This window comes from Rutidosis leptorrhynchoides, chromosome 10, assembly GCF_046630445.1.
Source record: "Rutidosis leptorrhynchoides isolate AG116_Rl617_1_P2 chromosome 10, CSIRO_AGI_Rlap_v1, whole genome shotgun sequence".
Taxonomy (NCBI): Eukaryota; Viridiplantae; Streptophyta; class Magnoliopsida; order Asterales; family Asteraceae; genus Rutidosis; species Rutidosis leptorrhynchoides.
The window spans coordinates 121772998-121780870 of NC_092342.1; positions in this window are offsets into that span (position 1 = coordinate 121772998).

Sequence of the window (7873 nt, forward strand, 5' to 3'; positions counted from 1 at the left end):
TAACATAACTAATGTATAACTATTTGGGCATAGCCCAGTGACCACCAAGTTCTATATAAAGCATGAGATCCGGGTTTGAATCTTAGTAACGTATAAAATTGAATTAAAAATGGCTCTTGACCAGAGGGGGCGTCAATGTGTGCAATTCACCCGGTTACGGGTCTCGTCGCTCGAGGGGCTCGTCACCCAGAAGTTTTACTCGCTAGTGGGGACTGAACGTGATAGTCTACGAACAAAAACATCAATAACATACGTACGCATGCATGCATATTTCCAAACTTTCACTAACTTGCGTGGCCAATTATTCTTCAACAAAACAATAAGATCGATTAATTTAAAAAATATTGATCGAGCAACATATCGATCTAAGCATGTTTCCTTAAGTACTACTTCAATGTTTAGCAGAATACTTCATCTCCGTATATTTTCTATAGTAGTTGTACCGATAATAAACGGTAAACGGATCTTACACGAAAATAAACGTATAAAAGTTTATGTGCGCCTAAAAAAGTAGTTGATACTTGTTAATAAAGGATTTTATTCGATAAATATAATTTATAAAAATAATAAAATATATAATACAGAACAACGATCACAAGTGCGCCTTGTAGCATCACAAAAAATCTCACAGACTAGCTAGACCATACACACCAAATATAGGACTAGCTCAACCAAAAAAACAAAAGACACAACTACATTGTGACTATGATCTTACAACCAGCCTTTTCATTCCAAACGGTGTCGTAGCCTTAGAAGCATTTTTTCCATCCATGAACTTGGCAGTTTCCCCTTCATCTGGTTTAATATCACTCAGCTCATCCACAAGATTATACTCATTATTAAGTGCTCCAAACGAATTATTAATCTTTACTGGATTTCCTTTACTCGTCCCAGCTTGACCAGCCTCATTTGTACCTATCTGACTTATTTTAATTCCAGCCATAGCAAATTTCTGTTTAGGCCGATAAACAAATTTTTGTTTTTTGCCCATGTTCATTCCCTTGACATGCACACGGTTTGCACCTTTTGTAGGTTGTTTCTTAGCCACCACAGTATATCCATTTTCCGTCACCTTAGGACCCTTTACTTATTCAATTGTAATTACTTTGGGGGCATTGAGCATCATTGTAGCCGAAGACCTTACAGAACACGAACACCTCGGCGACTTCCACTCACATTCAATAGTCACAATATCCACTTTCGGACGAAACCCATCTTTATTTGGCGTGCGAACTCTAATACTTTCCTTCAGTTCAGTTTCAGCAGACACTTCAATCATCGCTCGAGCAAAATTTGGTCGACCCCATGCCTCTACACACATGGTACTTGTATACGAATCTAACATCATAAGGTGACCAATTTTCGTAGCAATAATGCTTAAACCATCCTCCGTAAAACCTGACAAAGGGACATCATAAGCTTTACCCAAACGGGAACTTTAGAGAGGTCTTCTTTCGTAAGAGATATACTCGGGGACCATCTGTTCAAAATAATAGGAATGGTTCTGATCATCCATGGTCCATTCTGCTTGACACTTATCATACCCTCTTCCGTGGAAAACTTGAAGAAATAGAAACCTTTTGCACTCATCATGGTTTTCTCAATCCCATATTTCTTTCATGCATTTAAAACATAATTTTGTACCACCGAAAACGCCACACGACGACCTAAAACACACATCAGCATCTATTGGTTGAACACGTTCAAATATACGAAATTTTACCTTCCTTTGATCTTGTGTACCAGTAACAGTGTTTACATATGATGATGAATTGGGAGATTTTAATTCTGAAGGATTTTCAGTTCCAGTCCCTATTTTCTATCTAATCTTCGTCATATCATGACCTCCAGAAATTAGAGGAAATTCATACTCCATACTAAGATGATGTAAACTCTGACTAGATGTGTCCCTACCCTGTGGTTCAGGTGTTTCTCCAATCTCCTTCTTCACATTAGTACAAGTTCATAATCGGAGGACATCGAAGCAGAATAAACATTCACCTTATCCTCCATATGATTACTTGGGTTTACCTTGTTTCCTGATACACAGATTAGCAGATCCACCTTAGGACTGATTTCGACAAGGACGGATTTCATCATGCGTAGAACATTTATCAGACTCCGTGTCATCAGTTTTATCATCCTTTAATGAATTAGAATCCAACGGTTCAGCAAGATCGCTCCCAATCTTACGATTCTGCAAAACCCTAGATGTCGTAGGTTGGATTTTATTCTATTTCTTAGTACCTCCCATAACCACGATTACAAGAACACCTTAAAGAACAACCCCAGGACTAATAGCAGCAATTAAAATAGTAAACAAAGATCGAAGAAATCAAGAGAATTTTTTTTTTTTTTAGTGGCGCCATATGTCGCCCTAACTCTACGGAGCAATAGGGTTCGCCATTAGTGTCATTAGTAGCATTAGTGTGTAAATCTCGGGTAATCAAGCCTTTCGAATGAGGAAACTCCTTATGGACGAGCTCATTGGCTCCCCCATTGTAAAAACCCGAGTTTTTTCTTTAAAACTTTCGTTAAATACTAGACGATAGTTAGTTAAATCGTACGATTTTCCTACACCAATTTTTTTTTATACATTTAAGAATATTTAGCGGTGTATACTTGAACCCAACTTGTTGGATTATGTGAATTCATAATTGATACTTAGAAGATTATTAGAATTAAAATTGAATGGCATATCTTAGAATAACAGGCTTCGGTTTAGAAGTACATAGAGAAAAACGTATGGTTATGAAAACTGCAGATAACGTCTTTCGAGACAACGAAAGACACAGATAACGTTTTAATAATTATTTTCAATAATTATTAACCTTAGAAATATATTTAATTTATTAGAATTAAAATAAATTAAAAACTTGAGAATAACGGCTAACGCTCGAATAACGTCCCAACTTTACGAGTTCAGTTATTGACAGTAGGCAATGAAACGAATGATAATTCATGATTAATATATTAGTTGAATAACTTATTTCGGATGATGAAATACAAAGAAAACAGAATGGTTACAATAACTGCAAAAGATGTCTTTCGGAACAACGAAACACTCAGATAAAATAATTAATAATTATTTTTAATAATTATTAACATATAAAAATCTATTCAATTTATTAGATGTTTTAATAAATTAAATCACGTGGAATCGTTTAAACGACCGGTTAACGTTTTGAAAATTCGGTACGGTTAACGATAACTAGGAACGATCCCAACGGTCCTTTGATTAGTCAAAACTTAGCCCGGGAACATCCCTATAGGGCCGTTCGGCCGACTCTAGCCCAAAACCCCATCCATTTATCTTTTTGTTCCATGTAAGGTTAATTAAACCCAATAATTAATTAGATTAGCCCTAATCTAATCCTTAAATAACAAGGTATCTACTCTAATCCCTCTTATTTTATTTTTGGCCGATCAAACCTGCTCCTTTCTTCCTCTTTTTCATCGATATTATCATCATCATCCATAATCACTATCAAAAATTGATTGTTTGCTTGTGCTTATTTGAGAAAAATTGTTCCACGCATCGTTCTCTATCTTATGGTGTGTGCAATTTGATATCTAGTGATATAATCTTTCAAACCCAAACTTTTATAATTCAGTTTTTTTATGAATACATAGTTTATAGTGGTTCTTGTTCTGTGTAATTTTGCTTTATTTGCTAGTATGTGCAATTTACCAAAAATCCGAAATTGAAACAGGCCATAACTGAATTTTGTTTCATAATCTGTAAATTATTACTACATATTTGGAAAGCTCTTGAAAAATTATTAAGTTTAGGTTTAAGAATCACATGTTTTCGATAAACGGTTTGTTAGTTATGATCAATTAAAGTTTTCGATTTGTTTGATGTGTAAAACAGATTTCTAGATTTTATGACTTGTGTTTTGGAATATGAAATGGTCATAAACATATAGCTTATGAAAAACTACGCAATTTACACTTAGATATTGCTCGTATCGGATATGTGAATCATATGTTATGCTTGTTTGAATGTTTGTAACGTATGTTGTCGAAGGCTACTTAAAATAGGTCCAATAGGCAATTTAAAATGATTTTTGGAACATAAGCATTTGAAATTTGGAAAATTCATATTTACTACATAACTTTTCATATAGGATATGTATTATGAAAGTTTATACTTTTTGAGATAATCGCATGCACAACGGACACTCTAACTTGGACTGAATCTGTCTCAAGTCTACCGAAAATGACATAAAGTGAATTATATTTTGATTTAATACTCGGACTTCTGGAAATTGAATAATTATACATTTAGGAATATTTGGTTATTGTATGTCAACTTGTGAAACCTGCTACATTATGAGCTATAAGGGTCAAAATATGATAACTCTAGAATCTGACCAAATTAGAATACCAGACTTCTATTGCTAAAATGTACAAATTGGCTACACCAAATGCTTAACTCTTTTTACAGGTGAAACTTTGGGATGTTTATAACCACCTCCCCCTGGCCTAGCATGTTTATCATTTTTCTAGAATTAGCTATGAAATTTACAAAACTGACGCGCATGCTGAAAACTTATACGTGAAATGTGAACTGTATACATTTCTGTATATGTGTGGACTATATGGCCTAGGTTTCTAAATGATTATAACGCATACCTACTGACATGTAAAGCACCATATGCATAACTTAATTTCTTTGTGTTTTGTGGAACTATATTTGGTTATTGACGGGCTAATTATACGACACGTAACCGGAAAACATAAAACTTTGAAACTGAAAACCGAAAGTGGTCAGTTGAACCCAGTTTGAATTATTGACCAAGATTGCATAACTTACTGATGTTTTTGACTTAGGTTGAACATCTTGACTGAGTTTGACTTTTGTTGACTTGCATGAGTTTCGTTGACTATGTGTTGACTTTTACTGCATAATCGAGTCGGACTGAGCAATAGGACAACTTATACTATAGATCAACTAATATTTGGAATATGTGACAACCTATAAATATATCTTGGTTTCATTACATAGTTGTAACCGTCCAGTTTACTTGTTGCTTTTTGCATTATTTTACCGAGCACTCAAGGTGTGTCTACATTCCCATTCATACTTTTACTTTTGGGATGAGATAACAAGCTACTTTAAAATTGTTTTACAATTTAGACATAAGTACTAGACTTTATACATATGAGTTCTGTTCAAAAAGCCCTTAGCTTGAATACGATAGTGATCAAGCATAGAATAATCTGGTCGGGTTCGGTCCATGCTTGACATCAAAGAAGGGGGATTTAACGGTCAATTGGGTTTAACTCTCCAGTCCAGAGTACCGTGAATAACCCCCTGCGAGATGAGGATCTCATTTGGGGTGGTTAAACATAGACCCACCATCGGCGGGTAGTCCGGTGAACGATGGCTCGCGCTGGGTTGTAGGGTTTATGTTCGTAGAACGTTACCTTTATATCAAGAGTATCTATTGAAATGCTATGAGTCTGGTAGCCGGGGTATAATTGCGCTATCTAGATAGAGCGGCTAGTTCATACGTTGATACTTAAAATAGTATGTGTGAAAGTTTCCCAAAGAAAGGATCCCTTGCCTTGTGATTCGAGTCCGTTATTTATAGCTACAGTGCCGTTTTCTTATTGGAGTCACGTGTTCCACGTTGCTTTCTTGTCGGTACTGCCTGCTCATTCGGGGGAGGGGGCCAGGGAACAGTAGTGTTACTCTTTGGTAGCTGTCGGTCCTTTTACAGAGATCATGACAAGTACAGGACATGTCATCTTCATGTAGCGTGCTATCCTAATATGGCGCACACTAGCGCACATTTACTTGCGCCTAAAGTGCCAGAGCGCGAGGGATGTGCACCTATGGTGCAAGTGTGATGCGCAACTTGAGCCAATCGGGTATGCGTATCATTAAGTCCCCCCAGTTTGATATTGTGCGCAAGTATTGCACATGGTGTCGAACTCACCTACTATTAACTCCATAGCAGGTGTGACGTGACAACCGTAACATCACCTGTCCCGTCGCATTAAATTCAAACTTTCTTTTCTGTACGTGTTCTGACATGTCTTCATTAATTTTTCACTTTTCCTGTTTTTTTCATTTCTAACATGGCTTACTGCGCTGATTTTTCCAATGTTGGTTCTATTACTTCATCCATCTCTCTCGAATATGTAGCGCATATCGCGAAGCACTATCCTCCCATGAGATCATTGTCACCCGTTGTTCCTGGTCGCTTAGATCGAGCCAACCGTTCCCTTTGTCGGAAGGTGACCGTATATAGCGTGGTTTTCGAGCGGGGGAATATGCGAATTCCACCCACGAATTTCATTTTGCGCGTACTTTCTCATTTCAATGTTGGTATGGGTCAGCTGGACCCTGATAGCACTTGTCTTCTTGTTGTGTTCCAGATGTGGTGTAGGGCGCATGATTTTATTCCTACGGTTAACTTGTTCAAGAATATATTTTCTTTTGAACGGCTCGATACGGGCTGGTTCTCTTTTCGCGACAATGTTCGCTTTACTGGCGAACCACTAGAGGAAAGTCCATCGGACTGGAAAAGAACGCTACTTCTTCGTGGATGATACCTTCATTCCTATAGAGTTTTCGAATGTGCGCTCCTGGCAATATGGTTTTGACGGGAGCTTAAATACAGCGCCACCTTTAAGTTCAAGCGAAAAGTCGATGTTGGACAAGTGCGTGGGTCGTGCGCTTCCCTTACGTGAGTATAGCAACAACGTGCTGTATGCTGGAGGAATATCCAAGCATTGGCCAGATTCCAACTATTACCCTCACTTCAGTCGCCATTTGCAAGGTACGTAGAACTTTTGACTCTCTTTTCTTTTTCTCCTTCCTTAACGTCTTTATCTTTTGTTGACAGCGATTTCCTTCTTCGAGTACCTTGAATTCTCTTATTCTGCATCTGTGGTGGTGGATCGTATGCCTTTAGGGAAAGGCTTTTCGGCTAGTCGCCCTATTACCGCAACCTCTGCTCCTGGTTCTTCACGCAGGAAGAAGAAGAAGAAGGTTGTGGCACAATATACTGATTTACCCAAGCGAACTCCCCGTGGCAAACTTGTTCTGTCACATAGTGACGCTCCTGCTCCAAAGAAGCGCAAAAGACCGACCGCTTCTTCTTCATCAAAGCACGATGGTACTGGTATGCTCCGCGTTTTTTTTGTTACTTACTTTTCTTATGCGTTGACGTTACTCATCATTATTATTCCTACACAGATAACGGGCGCGAGCGTAGTGCAGAAGGGGGCATAAACAAACCTCACTCGTCCCCCATTCAGGTTGATAGTGACTCATCTGTCGAAAAACAGCGCCCTAATTCGATGGGTTCTGCTAAAGGTAAGAATGTCCAGAGCCCCGGGCCAAGCAGTGGGCCTTCTGGCGACGAAATGTCTATAATGAGGGACACCATAATGAGCCTTTGCGATAGGCTTGATAATGCGCAACAGGCAAATAAAAAGATACATGCACAACTAGATTGTGCTAACCGCCAGAATAGCGACCATGAGGAAACTATTTGTGCGCTTATGGTACAGTGCACTGAATCAAAGCGGCGAGCGAAGTCGGCTATTCATGAGTTAGGGGTGTTAAAGGCGGGCCTTCCTCGTATAGTGGATCACGCTTTGAATAGTGATGTCGTAAATGATCGCTACGAGAATGCCTTGAAAGCTATACAGGATGTTGAGCACCTCCACTTTTGTGACATTGTGAAAGAGCATATTCAGGTGCCCAAAGCACGTAAAGCCGCTAAGGAGGTATCCTGGATTGCCTTATTCCCGAAGCGCGTAAAGCCGCTAAGGAGGCTTGCAAAACCTTGCGCCACATTCCTATTACCCGACTTGAGGAGTTGTTACGAGATTCGCGAGTGACGCCGCAAGA